Source organism: Malaya genurostris, chromosome 3, assembly GCF_030247185.1.
Source record: "Malaya genurostris strain Urasoe2022 chromosome 3, Malgen_1.1, whole genome shotgun sequence".
NCBI lineage: Eukaryota > Metazoa > Arthropoda > Insecta > Diptera > Culicidae > Malaya > Malaya genurostris.
Window position 1 is genome coordinate 290352858 of NC_080572.1, and position 21387 is coordinate 290374244.

General features: G+C 36.9%; 1 protein-coding gene across 2 annotated transcripts in view; it reads right to left on the bottom strand.

Moving 5' to 3' along the window:
* LOC131434421 (midasin) overlaps nt 1-15492 on the bottom strand; it is a 56180-nt gene extending 40688 nt beyond the window's left edge. For both annotated transcript variants that reach the window (XM_058601111.1, XM_058601110.1), the window contains exon 1: nt 15108-15492. The gene's annotated coding sequence lies outside the window, so the exon portion shown is untranslated. The remainder of the gene's footprint in view (nt 1-15107) is intronic.
* Between the last annotated feature and the right edge of the window lie 5895 nt (nt 15493-21387).

Sequence of the window (21387 nt, forward strand, 5' to 3'; positions counted from 1 at the left end):
GCTCAGTCGATCAATGGACGTACTTTGTAATCCGATTATTCTCAGTTCAAGTCACAGCGGTCGCAATCATAACCTTCTTTTTATTTCAATGAATTTCATGTCATGGAATTTTAGGTATAATATTGAATGTTCTTGCACGTAAAATTGCTCCATTTATGTGCATTTGATAAGATATAAAATCACAGGATTTTTCCGAAGTGTGCAGTGTTAATTCTACATCGTGGATCCGAGCGATATACCACTCGATACACCCAGGGATGCCAAAGGTTAAAAAAAAATCTGTGCATTGCGAAAAATCTGAAAACTTGAGTGAAACTGTATGATTACACTGAAACGTTATTCCTTCTCTGACATAAGTTCTCGTATATCGACCTATAAGATTATTTTATTTGTTTTTATTTTGATTTATTAGAAGTAAAGCTAAGAGAACTAGTATTTCATTTTTTTTTTGAGAAGAGGGTGGATGTGTGGGTGCAAACGAGTTTATAATAACTAATGTATAGTATGCCATGACAAATTGCGGTAGACATCATTGCACCAGGTCAAGCGAGCTGTAACAGAATTGCTTTGCACATTTCACCACGAACAACCTTACAGGTAAGAAGTGTACCGCTCTGGGTGATTCCGTTTCCGATTAATAGTTATAAAATGCACACCGTGCTCATTTCTTGGATACTTCTGATTCTACTGTGTTTTTCGACACATCCATGAGAGAAGAAATTCGTGGAATTCCGGCTCACGTGCGCCCTCAAGTGGCCCCAAATATTTTTTATAATAAATTTAGAACAGTCAACTGTGAAAAGGTGTTTTACACTGACGGATCAAACATCAACGAGTCCACAGGCTTCGGCATCTTCAATCAAAACATCACCGCTTCTTACAAACTCAGTGATCCGGCTTCAGTTTACGTCGCAGAATTAGCTGCTATTCAGTACACCCTCGAGATCATTGAAACGTTGCCCAAAGACCATTACTTCATTGTCACGGACAGTCTAAGCTCAATAGAAGCTCTCCGAGCAATGAAGCCAGGAAAGTATCCCCCTTATTTCCTGGGGAAAATACGGGAACATTTGAGTACTTTATCTGAACGGTCTTATTTAATATCGTTAGTCTGGGTCCCTTCGCATTGTTCCATTCCGGGCAATGAAAAGGCAGACTCATTGGCTAAAGTGGGCGCATTAGAAGGTGATATTTATGAAAGACCAATCTGCTTCAATGAATTTTTCAGTATCTCTCGTCAGAAAACTCTCGAAAGTTGGCAAACTTCATGGAGCAATGACGAACTGGGACGATGGCTACACTCCATTATCCCTAAGGTATCGACGAAACCTTGGTTCAAGGGGATGAACGTGAGTCGTGATTTCATTCGCGTTATGTCACGACTCATGTCAAATCACTATACATTCAACGCACATCTCCGGCGTATCGGGATCGTGGAGAACGGGCTCTGCACCTGTGGCGACGGTTATCAGGACATCGAGCATGTCTTGTGGTCGTGCGTAGAGTATCGCGACGCCAGGTCGAAGCTACTGGAATCCCTCAGGGCCCGAGGTAGACCGCCTGAGGTTCCGGTTCGGGATGTGTTGGCGAGTCGGGATAGTTCATATATGCTTCTCATATACCAGTTTCTCAAACACATTAATATACAAGTGTAATCTGTTACATCTGGCTTAGAAAGTTCCTCCTATTTATCGACGTTGTTTCAACTGTGGCTAAGAATTATTTCTCAACTGCAGGTTCGACACTAACTTCCGCCGATTATCCCGATTCCTCATCTGTCCACCATCTTCATCGGAACTAACAAGATCTTTTTGCTGTCACTAACCTTCGCTTCCCCCCTCCCCGTCTCTTCACCATCTCGATGTCAACTAATTAGATCTCTGTCGTTTTAGTCATTTCATTCCCATATCCCCTTTTTACTCCGTTTTCCGCAATATTTACTTCGTTATATTTTTTTTTCATTTTCTTCTGTAACAACACCATCATCGCCCACGGAAACTTATCAACAGCATGCGGGCCACCCGCCGGGTATTCGTAACCTGGGGGTGTTTCCCGCGGACCCACACGGACCGAAGAATGCGGCCAACATGAATATTCACCAACGCCATATGGAAGACTCTCATGAAATATTCAATTCACCGGCCGATCACCACATGAAGGCTGGATCTGCCAAAGTCAACCACTGCGACCCAAATATGACATTACTTAATGATACAACCCTAGTTTTAAGTTAGTCGTAAATTTTAAATTAGTAAAAGCCCTTGGCATCTTAGAGCTTAAGCAGTGTGCCTTAAACATTATATTCTTGAATAAAAAAAAAAAACCTCGTACAATAAAGGATCAATTTTTAGGTTGAAAAAAATATCGTTTTTCATCCTAATTTGAAAGTAAAATTTGTGGATAGCCTATTTTCGATACACTCCTTAAAAGAGAATATCAAGGATGGTAAACACTACAAATGGTTCCATCTGCTAATGACAATTTATCTGTACCAATTTTTCTTGCAATTATTCAAATCATATAATTTCTAAATTTTTCGTATGTTTTCTAAAATTTCTTCTGAAAAGGTGAAAAGATGGTGGTCATAATGTAAGATAGTAAAAAGAAATAATTGCTTTAACGTTACAATAAACGGTACTTCGAAACAAAAAGTAGCTGTGATTTTCAGATTCGATTTAATGACTTTTTCATTTTGTTGCGCTTTAATTTCTAATCAGATTCATATACAGATTTTCAATACAGAATTTTGATCCCCCGATACCGATTTAAAGATTTTTCTCTTGAACAATATAGAATGCTTGAAAGAATTTTTCTCTTGAACAATATAGAATGCGGCACCCTGTACGCTATTCAAAATTGAATAAAGCATGATGCGAACGGAGCAAAGCCGGTGGTGTTTTCTTCTTCCGCACCAGAACGCACTGGTTTTGTATCGTCATTTTATATGACGGTTTGAAAGTTTTAACATTCTTCGCCATACAATTTCGGAACCGAATGTCTGATCTGAATGAAATTACACAGTATGTTTTAAAATAATGAGAGCTTTAATTTGAATCATGATTTGTGAAAATCGGTTTAACCGTTGTTGAGACATCGAGGAGAGTTCCGTTTTTGGAGCTTTTCATTATTATTATCGTTGCATACGGAACCGTAAACCAGGGACTAGTAGTCCCAAAGTAAGTTTACATATCGACTTACTAACAAGATCTGCAAATTAGATGAATTTATCAGTAAGTTTTATAAAAAAATTCTCTCCGGTTCGTCATCACTTGGGAAAAAATACTCATGAAATTGAACATTTTTCACTTATCGCGCTTTAATACCGGAACCGGAAGTCGAATTTTGATCAATTTCTCGGGGACTTTTTGAGGAATTTCAATACTGTTTAAATCGGTTAAGTAATTTCCGAGAAAATTGAGTGCGCATTTTCTCATAGATTTGCACATATTACCTTGTCATTCCGGAACCGGAAGTCGGATAAAGATTCAATAGCAAGTTATGGGATCATAAGGCCATTCGTTTGAATGTAAGTTTTTAAAAATCGGTTCAGCCATCTCTGAGGAAATTGAGTGAAATTATTTGTCACATACGCACAGACATTTTGTGATCTCGACAGACATTTTGTGATCTGATTGAGTCGAATGGTATATGTCACTCGGTCCTCCGGACCTTCGTTCAAAATTCGGTTTTCACAGTGATTGCATAGCCTTTCTATATGAAATAGGTAGAAAACGGCTGTACAAAATTTATTGGACATTCGGGATGGGAAACTAAATTGAATAAAAAAAATGGTGAATCATAACTCATCAATAGTTTATCATTCCCAGGAAAATTCAAAAGAAATGAAATTGAACATTTTTCACTTATGATGCGAGGATCTACACGTGCAAAGGCGCTTACGGTAAGAAAATTCGACGAACGCTCTGCAATTTATTTGTCTTCTGTAGTTACTTATTCGCAGAGGGATTCCGAAGTAGTACATGGCTAGGAAATTGGAAGTGTTATTGAAGGGAAATTCGTGTCGCAAAAGAGCAAGAAGAACTGGGCCATTCAAGTGATGAGTGACAAGAAAATGTTGAAATTTGTTGATGATGATCGGAAATTTGGACAGTTGGCATCACTGGAAGTACGATGCGGTGCCTACCCGCATAGCGTTTTGGCTACCTGGGCAGCCATGGCCACCAGAAGGCTACCAAAATTGATTCAGTGACGGATGTCAAATCCAATTTGACAAAACAAAGTCGCCTGTATCTAATGTCGTTTTCGTTTTTAAATTGCACTACACCGGTGTAGCGAAAGCTGCACCTAAACCGTTAGTTTTTACCAATTGCACTACACCAGTGCTACACTTTTTCTGCGCCGATACCACTGGTGTAGCACTCATCAAAAGTTTGGTGTAGCTCTGTGCAATGGAATCGTTTATGGTAGTCAATGGTTACTGTTTATGTTTTCGTCATTTTTGTTCGTTTATTCATGCCTCCGTGTAGCCCTCCACCGGTGTAGTGCAAATTAAAAACGAAAACGCCATAAGTTAGCCGAGCGTTTTCATCTTCTCACCTTCGCTGAAAATGTCAAAGATTTGAATGTGGAAAAATCCTGGTGGATACGGTTGTATCGTTTGAGTTGTATATCTGGCAGCGGTGAGGCAGTCGGTCACCAGAATGTCTGCCAGCTATATTTTTTCAGCTGGCAGCGTTTAGTCAGCCATCTGGCAGCAGTGCGTATGCGGGTAAGTGTAACTCTCAAAAAAGTCTAATGTCATTGTGTATCAAACAACTTATAGTAAACTAATTGGTCGAAACAGTAATTTTGAATGATAGTGCAGCTGTGGCAAATGTGTGTCGATTAGTGAAAAGTGTTAAAAGTGTTCTCTACTAAATAACACTGATGAACAAGGTGAACCATAAAACGATTGCATTACTAAATTTTTTTGTTTACGTTGCAATCAGCTGATTTTGAAGTTCGGGTTCGGATTCCAATCTCATCAAGATGGCATCGTGACGAGGGAGCCGACTTGTTCTGAATATGAGTAGCACCTTACTAATTCGATACATCTTTTTCGAAGCGTGGATAACAACTTCATGGCAAAATAAAGAATCACTGTCACTTATAGCAATTACCTTTAATTTTTCCGAACTAAGCAAAAGTTGAAGAAATGAATATATCTATATTGAAGCTCCGAAGAAGGAAAAAGCGGAATGGATTGCATTATCATTGCATGGATGATTTGAGGATTATCGAAGGATTTTCGTCCTCCCCGTAAGAATGGCAAAAGAATGTTAACAACATTAATCGAATCATTTATAGCTTAAACAAATCGTGAAGGTAATCCATTTTTCTGTTTCCAAGGACAACTGAGTGCGGGATGCAGATAACTAGAAGCAAATCAAGAGCTTTATCTGTGCCTACACTCAATCACACACAACAACCTAATCTTTATTTAGTGTTCGAGGCTTATTTGGACATGCAGCTGGTTTTATCCGATGGACGAAAGGATCCGGAGAGTTATACTGAAGAGCGTTCAACCAAGGACGAGATTGCACACTTGATTGGAATGAAGAAGGAAATGAAGATGAATGACATTTGCAGAGACTACTAGATCGTGTTCACGCGGAATTCTCCATCGTCCATCGATATCCTCTGTACTTTCGTGGGTTGGTGATATATGCGATGCTAGTTATTGTTATTGCTTTCCTTTCACTCAAGAGAGTGATGGTAGAGCTATGAGTAGATATACTTCATTCAATTTAATTTCCATTGATTACATTTATCTTTACTTCGCACTTTAAGTGGCTCTAATTTAATCGAAGTGCTGAGCTATATATTTTTTTGCGAGTGGAGAGGACTTAGCAACCATGCGTTTCCATTCATATTTTTTTCTGGTGGAGAAATGATGGTAAATTTACAGATCCTTTTGTAGTATGAAATGTTGAAGCGTATAGCTTCAAATGTCAAGATATTCTCGCATCCGAGCCGTAGTAAATCTATTACCAACCTCTGGCGTGTATTTAGGGCTGAGCACTGGGAGGATAAAAGTCATGACAGAATGGGACTTTTTTTTACGACTGCGACTGGATGGATGATGGTGTCGATGCCAGGCTTGACAAAGAAGTTTGTGATGTTGAGCGACTGAAGAATGTAGATGACAACAAGATATGCCACTGGAACTCATCATTGCGTGGGTTTAATGTTGAACGGATGCTCTAATTTGCTCATTCCAGTTTTCTTCCTGCTTTGCTTGATTTCGCTAGGCTGCATATGCATTTTGTGTGTGGGCCATCAGAAGGGCATTAGGTCTTATGCTTCCTCATACTAAAGTGTCAGCAATACGAGGCGTTCGTTATGGACGATGATTTGATTTCAGAGCAATGTGTCGACATGATTTTATTTTATGACTAACAAGGGAGAAAATTAGATACGATGTTTGTAACATCTGCCTAGACCGGAGAGCATAGGTGTATCATCTTCGAATCGTTGATTTATGCGCATGTAATTGAATTCCTATGTTATACCGATTGGATTTCGTGAAAAAAATCAAACGTAAAAAATATAAAAGACTAACATATAGAGAAAACAAGATCATTGTACTGTCATTTAAACGAATTTTTTTTACTGTCATTTAAACGAATTTACAGCACAATTACATGGGTGATTGTACTATCCAACTGACACTAAGAACTATTACAGATCAACATCTGGCTTCCAAAATAGGCGATGTATGGTTGGTACATCAAGGACAGTGTTGGGATAATCATGATTAGAAAAAGTTCATTATATTATTACTCGTGTATTTGAACGCGCTCAATTTTCTCAGAGATGGCTGAACCGATTTTAACAAACTTGGACTCGTTTGAAAGCTACTGTCGGGCCATTGATCAAGTTCGAAGATCAAATGGCTGTGACTTTTGGTTCCGGAGATATGATTGTATAAGTGACGTATTTTAGATTAGCATCACTGTTCTCATACAAATAGGCAACGCAAATATCAAGCACTAGTTTGGAAAAATGATGCTGACTGTGTGACATAAGCATGCTTTTGTGAACTACTCGAATCAATCTGAATCAATTGGTGTCAAAATTGGTATCCGAAATTATTTAATATAAGTATGAAATATATTTTCATGAGACTTTTATGAAAAAAGAGAAAGGCATTATCACACCACTAGGTGGATTAAGAAGGGTTTTTTTTTAATTTCAATCACTCTACGCGCACTGAACATTTTCAGAAAGGTTCAATTATTGTTCATCGGTGAATTTATTCATCATGTATTCTGCAAAGGGTTAATATATAATGGCTATGAAAATTAATTTCCCCAAAATTTTCTGTTCGAGAATTATATCAGATATATTCAATGTGCGAACTTTTTTCTTAAATATCGTAGCTAATGATCATTTTCAGTGAGAGTCGCGTTTGCAGAAAATCAGTAGTGAACTTTTCGTCAGTGAGTTTTCTGATCGAGAATTTTCTTGTCTGTCAGTTGCGAAAATTTTTTATTCTTACCCAACACCGCCTACTTGTACTTTCATTTTCGGTTTTAACTGAAAGTGTCTTTGTAAATCATTGGCCTTCTACCAAAACTAGCTGGTTGTAAGTCAATGCTGCAGTTCAGCATGAACTGCTACGCACTGATGAGTCAAAGACGAAACGCACAAACGTGTTACCCACCCCAAAATGGCAGCTTTGTTTTGTTATTGATATGAAGTTTTTTATCACGCTGTCAAAAAATGAACACTTTTGACTAATTTCGCGCTAACTTGAACAAATGTTGACAGCACCCTCTCAGATTTTAATGAAACTTGCTGAAGACGTAAAGTACGTGAAGACTTTTTTTATTTGGATGAAATTCTTGTCTAAACTGATTTTGTTTTGTAATATTTATTTATTTATTCATTTATTTCTGTTTATGTCCATCGGATAAACGAATCTAAATGGACAGATAGGGTGGGAAAAAGCCCATTTGAGTTGAGTCTTGTTTGTCATTCTCATACGGGCGTAAAAACCACCATCTTTTAAAATAGTTACAGGAACAAAAACAAGAACAAAACAACTACAATAATCTTAAAACGGCTAACTACATACTTAATAAATAACATAAAAAAATATTGTAAAACATTGTCAAAACATAATGGCACATCGTTTAATTTTACTAGCAAAGCGACTAGATGATTCACCAAACTCGAAATAATATGTAACTAAACCAATGAATGTCCTAATTTTCTCAGAATTCAATGAAACTCAGTTTGTGAGGAGATATTGTCAAATATAGCAAACTAAGTATAGTTTTATTATTCAAGAATTCCATTGAAAAGAGTTTATGTCATTGAACAATTTGTGAAATTTGGCCTTTCCAAGAAAGAATCCTTCGAGTCGAGGCTCGAACATACGACAACTGGTTTGTAAGACCAGCGCCCTATACATTGATCCGCGAATCTAGCTATGATACAGCAACTTAGGCTATATTGCTAATTATTTTTTGTTTATAGTTTAATGGACTTTCTTTGTACTGAACTACAACCGATAATCTCGCTGTTTTTCAACATCGAGTCACTTAAACACAGATAACTTTTTTTCCATTCTCCCGAAATATGTAAATTTTCACTCGTTGAGAATTTCACCGAAAGTTTTCGCAAACACAGATGTAACATGAAAATTTTTTCACACTTGTATTATGTTGAAAAGAGTTGTTTGCAGACAAAAATCTACGCCCATGAAAACATTACCAGCGAGCTGCGAAAAAACTCGAGGTTAAAAAGCAAATGCTTCACGATACGTGTTGCTATGGCAATGAAAATAACATGTAAGTTAACTTGCCATATAAACACTCCTCAGTTAATTGAGGATTTGTCCAATCCACACAAAAGTTTGTGCGGTGATTCTTCGAAGCCTCCTTGTTGATACCCTCTAATTGGGCCCAAATGAACAACAGCCAAACATATATCGAACCTTCTCGAAACCGATCCAACGCCTACTTTTCGAAAAGTTTTCTGTTTACTTTTGGGCTTAAATCCATGTTTTATCGAAATTTTGTTGTATCTTTTTACAAAGAGATGGCAAAGTTCAAATCGGAAGTAATTTGTAAGATTTACTGTTATGCCCTGCTTCAGTGAAGCTGTGAGTAATCCAGTGTTTGCAGCACATTCGGAAGCGAAAAAGAAACATTCGCACGGAAATGAAAATTTCATTCAATTACGACAATTAATTTTCTACTGTTCGCAGCAAACCAAGTACATAACCAACAGTCACCATTCACCACTGTGTTCATCAGGAGGAAAGCTCGTTTGTGTTTTTAATTGTTGGTACGATGTCTGATTCCAACGAAGCTCGGGTCCGATTTATGTCCACGGTTTTCAATAGACTGACTACACTGGGAACTGGATGGTGAAAAGAAAATCAACTCAATTGGGAAGTAATTAGTTTAAATGATGGGCTTAGAATCGAGATAGATGTCCGGTGATTGTCCAATTCACAGTTCAATTTGGATACAGTTTTGAGATCATTCGGTAACTGGATCCGAACTCTGGTTTAAGAAGTGTCATATGAACTAAACATGTCCATATGATTAATGGAAGGTTCACTGATTAATACCAGTTGGATTGAAATATACGTTTATGCGGTGCCATTGAAGGTTGGCGCTATCATTATTCACCAAGCCAATTCGACTCCGTGGATGCTAATACGATTATGCATTTAAATTCGATTTACAGCTTAAAAATGCTGCTGCAAGGAGTGTTGTAGTATTGAAACTAAGGGTGAAGCCAGAGAGAAAGCGACAAGCGACGCGAAGCGATGCGAAACTTGACAGATCGCATGGAGTCGCGCGGTAGAGCTCCATCCATTCAAATTCAGCAGAAAAATGACATGTATGTCAGAGTGAGTGCGATGCGATCGATTAGTGGTCGCTTCGCAACGCATCGAGTTCACTCTGACATACATGTCATTTTCCTGCTGCACTTGAATGGACGGAGATCTGCCGCGCGATTTCGTGCGATCTATAAAGTTTCGCATCATAAAAAGAGATTATTCGACAAAAAAAACTGACGAAAAGTTCACTACTGATTTTTTGCAATCGTAATTCTTACTGAAAATTGTCACTAGCGAACACTCATCTCGACGATTAATAATGTCGTTTTCGCATGAGAAAACGGAAACTGACCCAGGGTACACAGATAAAAATATTTTGTGAATTTACATTTATTTTCATGCACATATTTGGAGCAGGTAATTGAATGGAAAGTTACATTACAAAACTAAGCGATTTGTAAATATACAGCCTTGTTCAATGAAAAAGTAAATGCATATCAATGCAATTTTACATCAATCATGGTTTTAAATCAGATTTTCGTTTCAACTGACGTCTGTTTAATAGTACTATTGGTTTACATGTCGTGTAAGTTTCATCTTTTCTTTCTGTGTAGTTTCACCAAACAAACACTTTTCACGAAACTGTGTTGGGTTCGCTTTTAGCAACGGGGGTTTTAGCAAACCTGATATAAAAATCAGTTTTAATCCACCTAGTGGTCTAATGATGCCTTTCTTTTGTGCATTAACTTTGCGCATTGTTTGTGCATTAACTAGTATTATATGCAGAATAAAACAGTGCTTTGCTCGCGGAGGTCATTCTGAAGAAAACGAAATGGGTTCACTATTATAGGTATTTTCAGCACCGGAACCCGAGAACCGCTATAATCAAAATCGGTTCATACGACTAAACTCTACTAGTTTTTATTCAAACTTTGAAGATTTTATACGATTTTGCCATCGTACTCTAAACGAAGATTTAAATTTTTGTTCTATCCGAAAATATGCATTAATTTTTGGTAGAATTTGAGTCCAGTTTAGAATTTTTTTACGGGTTTTGTTTCGCCGGCTTGAATGAGGTGTACAATATTTAACACACTTTACCCTATAACTCCGGAACCGGAAGTCGGACCCGGATGAAATTCAGGAATTCCGTATGGGACCACGAGTCCTTTCATTTGAGTCAAAGTTTGTCAAAATCGGTGCAGCCATCTCCGAGAAAACCTAGTGAGATTATTTGACACACACATAACCAGACATTGTTCAGCTCGATGAACTGAGTCGAATGATATATGAAACTCCGGGCCAATTTTTACTAGTCGGTTTTTCAAGGGATTGCAAAACTTTTCTACATCAGAAAGGCAAAACCAGGTTCGAAACTGACTCGGTTTTTAGTTCAAATTATTGTTGATTATTTATAGAAAGTTTTCTTCCATTATTCCAGATCCTGCTTTCTGTGTCGGAAAGTCATTAGAGATTATGTCGAAGAAATTCAACGACGTGTCAACCAACATATTCGGCGCTTAGTCCTCGTATATAAGTAATGTAATGTATATTTTTTGTATGGTTATTCGGAAATCAAATGAAATGTTAATACCCAAAACAATAAGAAAAACTTATTCTTTGTTTACTTTCAATTGCTGAAGGCTCAGTAATTAGAAAATCTCACTTCGTTACTTCTTCCGAACAGACAGTAAACTTTTTGCCGACAATTTCGGTAATGACTGGCGCTTGTCAAATTTAAAATTGCAGAGACTCCGCAATTTTATCTTTTACTGAGATGATTACCGAGTTCACCCAAACCTCCATTTACGTAATAATCGGAACTTCGTAAATCGAATTATGACGTAAAAAAAGTTTACGTTATTTGAAATTTTCAATTTTCGGAACGGTTTTCATGAGTATGCATTTACATTTTTGAAGCAGTAGTATAATATCAGCGGCAGATCTAAATTATACCAGTCAAATCAGATGATCAAGACTGTTGGAACTGCTGAACAAGTGCCCTATATAAAGCGAAATTCTACATATAAGGAACTGAAGCAGAATTCAGAACCACCTCAAACATAGTTTCCGACATCTACTCATCAAATCCGTTATTGCAGGGGTTATATTCCGGAAGTCGCCATCTTAGAATTCAGAACCATTTCAAACATCGTTTTGCGACATTTACTCATCAAATCCGCTACGAAATTATCCAATTGTAAGAGGTTTTGCGGAATATCAATAAACCGGAAGTCGCCATCTTGGAACTCAGAACCACCTCAACCATCGTTTTTCAACTCATCAAACCCGTTCCGAAACTACCCATATTAAAAAGGTTTTCAAGATATATCAATAAACCGGAAGTCGCCATCTTGGAATTCAGATCCACTTCAAACATTGTTTTCCAAAATGTACTCATCAAACCCGTTCCGAAAATATTCATATTGTAGTAATTTCCTTGGAATGTAAATGAGCCGGAAAGGATTTCCCTTATATGCAAAAACCTCTTTTTACGAATTAGTTTCGTAAAAAATGTTTACGTTATTTGAGATTTGGTTCGTAAAAAAAGGCGGGTGGATAATATCAGAGACATAACTGGATGTCGTGAATACGAAAACAACGGACATGTTCCTAAACACTTCCGAATATAAATTAGTTGATCAATTGTATGAATTATGCAAGCATTACCTTTATCCACATTTTTCGCAAAAACAAAGAAGGCTTCACTTGATCTCGATTACTGTGAATTTCACACAGCGAAAAGTGTACAAATCTAACCAAACTGTTCTAGATATGCACTAAACTGAGGATATTTCCTTTCGATTTGCAAACAACAAATCCTAATAGTTCTTTAGAAAACTTTTAGAGCCATTAGAGCGGCTGATTTTGTGTAATGCTCTCCACCGTTGCTTTTTCACCAATGCAAATGACGCAGCTGTGACGTAATCGCACTTGTCGGAAGCGAAACTAGCTTTGCAAACGACACACAACACATCTGCTCGCCATGGCGATAGAATCCAAACTGATCCAATTTTTGTTGAGAGGCTTGTTTTTACCTGATTTCGTTTGTAGCTTTTTCACTAATGGGCGGTCCTAACGGCTATAAAAATAGCCGCATACAGAATTTTAATGTCGATTATTTCATTTCGGATTTGCATAATTTATTTAATTGCGTTTATACCAAACATTTCAGGAAAGTGTAATTTTGAAATATTTGAGATTATGTCACAAAACTGAAAATTTTATCATAAAATTGTGATCATATTTTCGATGGGGTGTAGCAAAAATTATGTTGATTCGTTAGATACAACAAGAGATATTCACGATCAAAAACTTATCACTCTCTCAGAGGGTAAATTTTGAAAAGGCACCCCATAGTAAAGTAAGTCGTATTCACGACAAAAGATTACGTTATTTGGGATTTTGTTCGTAGAAAGAGTTACGTAAAAAGAGGTAACGTAAAAAAAGTTTACGTAAACGGGTGTACCGAGATTCAGCGAAAAAATAAAATAAGTGTGTATAATTACTAATTGGAATGTGGAAAAAATAATTGTTCTACGAGCATCGATAAAATCGCAGTCATTATTTCTCAGTTGCGAGTTTATTCAGTAGAGATTTTAACCAATTGATGATATAATAATTAAGTCTGGCACGAATCACTTCGGTCGAACTGAAGAGTAGTGGAAATTCAGCATCGAAATATCATCGGCGACTCTTCTCCGTTTCGATCGTTTCTTTAGCGATGCCATCAAGCTTCGCTGACACAAAAAATCACTTGTGAACTTTGAGGTTCGGAGTTTTGTGGATGCTTGTTTCATGAATGAAAAGTGTTTTTTTCAGTCACTGAGTTATTTTTAGAAAATCTCTTGAACTCATTTTTTCACAATTAATAATGAAATGAACTTTTTCTGATCATGATTTTCTCAACACTGAATATAGGTACTGTCTCAAAATTTGACGTTTTGCTGTACCAAATAATTTTTGTTTGAACTGGTTTTAGATTCTTTAGTGAAAGTTATTTGATTGTTTCGATACAGATAATTAGTGTTTTAGTCAATGCTTAGTAAATTTAGTTGTAAAAAGTGATTACAAATAGAATAGAGATATAGATATCAATCTTTAGGTACGCTTCAAGAATCTGTTAAGAGTTTCAAGTCGAAAACTGTGTGTCCGGTTAAGCCTCAATTTTTTGTCCGATTCAGTCCGGCACAGACAATCCTTTTTCGAGACGCAATAAAAAATTTTATTTTCACGTCATCGAAAGCACTGAATATTCACTGGATTGTACTTTTTTAAACATTAATCGGACCTTTGTTACGATGTACAAAAATCAAATGTACTCAAAATATCTGAAAATTAAGAAAAAAATCAGTAAAATTAGTATACGTTTTGACATGAACACGATTGACACCAAACTGAATTGACTCATCGTCATCCAGCTAACTGACATCTATCTGTTAAATGAAAACGCGTTTATAAAGTCAATTCATGGATCGAAACAATTACTGGTTTATAAGATATTTAAGCTGTTCGGTTTAACCCCGGTCTTCCCTAAGAGCATTGCGCTACTGATATGATTGAGTTCCCAGACGGGTCAAACGTCTATTTGTCAGTTTAAGTTGAACTGCTACTGATTATTAACAGTTCAAGTTCAACTATTTTGTCCTGGTGCGTTTCAAATGAAACATTCATATCTTTATTCAACAAACTTTCATTCAAAATTCACGACTAGGTCACATACTTGTACACATTCCGGGAAACAATTTACCTCGAATTAACATTGCGACTTGGTTGAATTGAAAAAGCGTTCTTATCATTACTTCCACCTGGCATAAACTTTTCCCCTTAGAGGCCAACTTTGTCAGTCTCCTGTCAATTCTGCGAAAAGCCTCGATTATACAAAACTACGAAGCACGATGATGACACGGAAACGCATTTATTTTCGTTGATTAAAATTGAGTGTACTTGGCATTTTAAGTTCAATTTTGCAAAGAATTTCATCTAGGTCAGAAAACTCGCCTCACTTTAGCATCTAAGTTAATTAAATTACGTTGCATTCATGACAACAAGTCGAAGAACATCAAGTGCTTTTGTTCTATTAATTTAATTTTCACTTTCCAGTTGGTTCATTTTACTGGCCCTTTGAACTGAAATATTTTTCCTTTCCGTTACGGTACACTGACTCTGCTTCAGCACAGTCTCGAAACGATAGGAGGATATTGTTTGACTTTCCTGCAGCACTTCGGCAATCAAAAATGGTGGAAATTTTTGTCTTACCTGCACCAGACAGGTGTGTTTGGCACACTGGAACGAAATAATTTACCGTGACTCAAAGGATCCTGATTCGTAGTAGTCCTATTTGTTGGCGTTTTGCCGTTTTTCCTGAAGGTCGGTTTGATTCCTCGTTCAAACGGATTTCACCAGAATATACATTTTGCACTTTTACTGCGACACAACCATAACAGTTCTTCCTTCAATGACACATTCAGAAAAGCTCATTCAATTAGTCCTTATTCATCAGCCGTGGGCGTGAAAAATTGGGTAGTCTTTCGCTTGCACAAGCAGCACTGTCCACTGTTCCACTGGTGGTTCGGAATGCACTGTCCCGGTCACTGCAGACTGGGGAAACAGGACAAAAGAAAGGTCAGTCTCGTGTGTATGTTCCAGTTCGCAATCCGCCTGTCTTGGAAAATCAACTGATTGTGAATGGAAAATCCTGTCGAAAGGCTTTTTATACGACCACGGAAGTATTGGTGTGATGTCGGGAACCCCACGGGACGACGTCGCAAAGAGAGAAAAGAGCACACGAGGATTTTCCGAGGGATTCCTTTAACAACGTACCAAACTGTGTGGTTCGTGTTATATTTAGAGGTAAATCAGTTAATCAGCAAAATAATATTCTGTATTTGAACATTTTTAACTGTCAAAACTTTCCAATGACATATTTAGAGTAAACTGTTCAAATTTACCGTTGTTTGTTATTGCCCATTGTGAGACTTTCATGAATGACTTCTGATAGGCATGCGCCTACAATAGACTAGACTCACATCGTTCTTAGTGTGACACAGACACTCTCAGTCAAGGAACTAGTCTATGTCAGTACGGATCCGTATCCCATACCTGTACACTTACCAGTAGAAATATCCACATTCCCACAGAGAATAGATCTTCAAACTGTTGCTTATCATTTATTTTGGGAAATACGAAGCATCAGCGATTAGCATTGGGATATTTCAAACCGTAGCATCATAGCAAGCGTTATCATCCAGTCTGAATCCAGTTTGTGAGAGAATCAACAGGTGACTCGGAAGGCAACTACTGTGAACGTAACCGCAAAAACCCCTTTTCACTTCTTCGGAACACTGTACCGCGTCACGATAATGCGCATGCCAGCCGCCGGATCAAATCCGGAAACGATTCAACCCACCTAATGTTGCACGCATTGCCCGAGGCTTCTGGCAGTGAAATCACTCGAGCAATGGCACGTAGCCTTGATGAACCTGTTGAAATCGTAGAAAGATCCGGGCTAGCTTCGCGTTGTGATTCGAATCAATTTATCACACATAAAGTGTCAATTGATTATCTTGTATCAAAGCAATGCTACCCTTCTATTTAATCTCTCTCTATGGTGTTTAGTATTGAATGGACACAACTTTGCCACGATTTTCTGTTCGAATTTCACATAAACGCAGGACTGGGAAACAGTTTAGTTGAATTTATTTGTATCGGAGTGTCAGTTCCGGAAGTGTAATTTCGAATTTCGCACTTACTCGAATAAATGTTGGCAGCATTCTCTCAGATTTTAATGCAACTTGTAGTACATGAAACCATCACAAAAAATACTTTGCATACTTTCTTTTTCCAAAAATGATCTAGACTGTCTTTTGAAAAGGGCCAAACTTTTTGACGTAGGACTACGTCTTTCTTTACTATGCTCACCTGGGTGCATTTTCAAAATTTCACAACACGGAAGTGTGACGAAATTACTCCAAATTTGTTTTCTCAATAACTTGGATCTTTCACGAAACGAACGGAAAGAGATGTAAGATTGTTGTTAATACCACGTTTTTAACGAAAATATGGTTTAAACAGTAAAAAACACGAAACATCAAAATCAACCGAGTCTGTAAATAGACCCTGTTGCACGTTTGCTAGCTTCAGTCTGTGATAATCCATGAATGGAGAAACATGGAGTGCGCAGACTGCCATCTTCACCGAGACAGTGGAACTACACCCAGCATTATTCAACTGGTGCTTCAAGCCTAAACGCAGGAAACACCTAGTTCTTTTGTAAGCATATCTGCTGTTGGACATTCGCAGTGTGTGTCTTGCTTCAAACAAAAGTGATTGCATCATCTAGCTTCTGGTCGTTTGCATTGGAGAAAAGAAAACGAAAAGTGGACAACAAAGGAGAACATTATACGAAATCAGCCGTTCTAATGGCTCTGAATGTTATCTAAAGAATTTTCTTTGCAAATCAAAGGTAAATGTCATCAGTTTAGTGCAAATCTAGAATAATTTGATAGGTTGTGCACATTTCGCTGTGCGAAACGAAAGCAAATGAAGCCAGTATACGGTATATCAATATCGTAGAAAATACCACCTTCTGAAAGCTTGAAATTAATCCCGCGAATACATCATTCAGCTCCTGGTTAATTGCGTGCAATTACGGTCAAATCATTTAGTACCAAATTATTTTCAGTTTCTCTACATAGAATCAATCAAAGAGTTAATTGGATTCCCTCATATACATTTTTTTTTGTTTTATAAAATCGATTTTCAATCAGAATAAGAGGCGTCACAAATCCACACGACGTCCAACTTCATGGGTGCCGCGACTCGGTGCGGAATGTTAGCGCTGTAGGGAAGGGCACACAAGCATGTGTGTTGCCCGAGCGGCGAGAGGGGGTATTTCTTTCAACTCAACGAACTTTAAATTTAATTTTTCTTTTCTAAGTTGAACTGACAAATTACACTTTATTATTCCGTTTTTAAATACAATGCATAAACTTCTTTCACCTCAACGAACTTTAAATATTATTTTTCTTTTCTAAGTTGAACTGACAAATTACACTTTATTTTTCTTAACTACTGTTTTTGGCCTGAGTAATGGTGTCCAAGTTTGATTACGGTGTTACCCGGTCGCCCAAGGAGCATTACTCTACAGTAAAATTAAGAAAAAAAGCCTTGTTTAAACCAAAATCCGACCCTTTTATACTCCAACCTATGTAACTAACAAAAACCTATACTTATATATATATATATATATATATATATATATATATATATATATATATATATATATATATATATATATATATATATATATATATATATATATATATATATATATATATATATATATATCTGGTAGACTAACTACCACCTATAACTACCTACGTGAATTCACTGCGATCGCGTCGCTTATGTACATAATCAATTAATTCGATCGGTTTCTTCTGGCTGATGCAATATGTTGAAATAGCCAGCCGTGGGCATTACAATGACTCAACTGGTCTACTGCCTGTACTAGCTAAGATAAAGATTTCTTTGGAAAAATTAGGGCTGCTGCAGTTACAATGTAAGTAAATGTAAGAATTACTTCTGTATAGTTGATGAATATCGATACATTGTCATCATCGTTATCAGTTATTACTCTACTGGTCTACTGTCTGTACTAGATAAAGATTTCTTTGGAAAAATTAGGGCTGCTGCATGCCCCCTTACTTACTGAGCTTGATGCTACCATCAAGTTGATTGCGCGGGTAGTAACTTAACCCGTTATGCTAACGAAATGTAAACCCTAAGATTGCCGTTACAAAAGATTAATAATTTTTTGATCCCTTTTTTTTTGTTTACATATTCATTTGTTTTTTTTCTGTTTACATATGCACTTTGTTTCATTTAAATATTTGATGACGTTAGCTTCCCTAACCTTATAATGCCGTAGCGTGTGCTTCCATTCCAGTCCCAGTGCCGCCTTGTAGTTGCTCTTGTCTGTACCTTCTCTGTGGGGTGGGGTGATCGAACGGTTGCTAGTCTTGGACTCTGGATGCCGTGTCATTTCCTCCATGGTAGCTCCTTCTTCTCGTCTGGTTCTCATCTCAGTATCCTTCGGTTTGTTGACCATAGTTTAGGAATTAATCGCTGTTTCGTTGTCATCGAAACTACTGCATTATTCTGTCCGATGAGTTGAGGCTTCTAGCGCATCTCCAAAAATGTTTCGTCTGGTTTCGTGGTCGCTTTCCCAATGATCATTGAATTCTTTTCCTTTGCTTGTTTATGGCACTCAGTTGAGCTTTGACGATGCCCACTGAATGAAAGACGGCGTAGTACCTTGTATTGTTGTGGCACCCCCGCGCTGATCATTTCCTACGGTGTCGACTACGTTTACTTCCTTCCTGTCTTATTTCGTGAGAGATATGCGATAGCACTTTGGACTGTTGTGCTGCACCCGCGCATCGTCTTTAACTGTGTTGACTGCGTTTTACTTCAATTCGTTGCTATGGTCCCCAATACCGAATCTGCACCTTCTTCCGATTTACTGGCTCTTGTGTTCATATTTCCGACATCTTGATTGGTCCACGGTCCCCTTTGTCTTCGACTTGCCACCGCATTCGACCACACCCTCTCGTTCTCTTAGGTAGCTTTGCTATGCTACCGACATCCTTCCTTCTTGCACGACCGCGATGAATACGTTGGACGCACACGTTGGCCAGGGCTTTTATTTCTTCTAGAACTAATCTCTTAATAAATTTGCATGCGCATAACTATAAATTGTATCAATTGTTATCCTTTCTATAATGCATTATTTCCACTGAGTTTTAACACAAATCAAATTTCGTAAATAATTGAAGACTCATGACTGATTATATATATATATATATATATATATATATATATATATATATATATATATATATATATATATATATATATATATATATATATATATATATATATATATATATATATATATATATATATATATATATATATATATATATATATATTCCACTGAGTTCTATACAAATCAAATTTCGTAAACAATTGCAGGCTCGTGTTTGTTTTTCTCTGATTATATTGCTCGTTTTTCTTATCTTTCCGTATTGTATAGTTATTTTTGGAACTCATAAAGAAATCTATCTAATCTATCTTTGGCAATCAACATACTATTAGCTTTCCTTTAACTTTAATGCAATTAAGTGTATCTGTCGATATATTTATTCGTCTATAATTTATCTTGACTGAATTTCCGTTGAGGTACCCGTCCTTTCGTTGAAGTACCCATCTGCCGACAATACGTCTGTCTGTGGAAATAAAATTTTTTTTTAAAGTTGCGGCATGCGAATGCTTGTTGCTGGTTATTATGAACCTTTGTCTTATAAATATGTCTGTTTTTTTTTGTATTCCCTGCAACTCACTTTACATGCCGAATATTTTAGCTTATCTTACCATGAATGCTGCTTACATTTTGCTCATCTCTATCCATCGACTTTGTTTTACCTTTATTTGCGTCTGGTAATTGCTTTCTTCCTTCTTTCTGTTTGGTTACTTTTTCATCCAGGTCGAATGGTCAGTTCAATGCCGCAACTATCCCCCCTTACTTACTGAGATGTGTTTTCGGCGGTCTATATTGTTCTAAAAACATACTTAGATTTGTCTTTTAGATTAATTTGAACAAAAATTGTGAAAATGTTATGTTAGTATACATTGTAAAGTGGTTTATGAATATGAATTGTATTTCCCTTCATCCTTTCAACACGTTTTTTTTTGTAATCTTCAGTATTATTAATTAATTCCCTATTGATTTGATTTATGTAGCATCCCTTTATACGACCCTGTACGATTCGTTGAGTGTTGTATTTATTTTGTCATAAATAATTTGAGATTTCAAGTAAAATCCGATTTTCAGGTTCATATTCTTGTTTCATTACGATTGTCTGTCTTGTTTGAGTATTGAGAATTATCACAAAATTTGATTTCATCTCTATCCAGATGCTTTGTTTAATAATACAAATTGCCATTCCGTTCAAAATAGTGCGCACTTTCTTTTCATTCTGGGGTCCGGCTCCCACACACTAGTTTCCACACTCATACTGAAGAAATTGCTAAAATACCTTTATGGCATAGGAATTATATGCTGGCCAGCGTCGTTTTGGTATTCGTTAATATATCCACTAGTTTCTTATATCTTTCTCATTTTGTTGTCCTCCAACGTTGTGTCGTATTCTAATTCCATCACGTCATTGTTGAATTATATTTTTCATTATGTTAGTTTAATGTCTAACTACGAATCAATATATTTGTGCTGACCTAATGTTTATCATGTCATTTTATTTTGAATCCATAAACTCTATGAAGAAAAAAAAAACTCGTTTGAGTATCCCCTTTTAGTTATATCCCATCATCCTTTTACTACTACTTGATATTGTTTCCCTTGCATTAAGTTTGCTTTCCATTGTAAGCAAAAATATTTCTCATAATTCTCTCTTTTGTGATTTTTTTATTTTTATCTTCTTATTGTTATCCTGACTGATTTTCATGCATGGAATTTTTTTTTTACATAACCTTTTTCGTAATCCATAGATCCATCCGAGTTG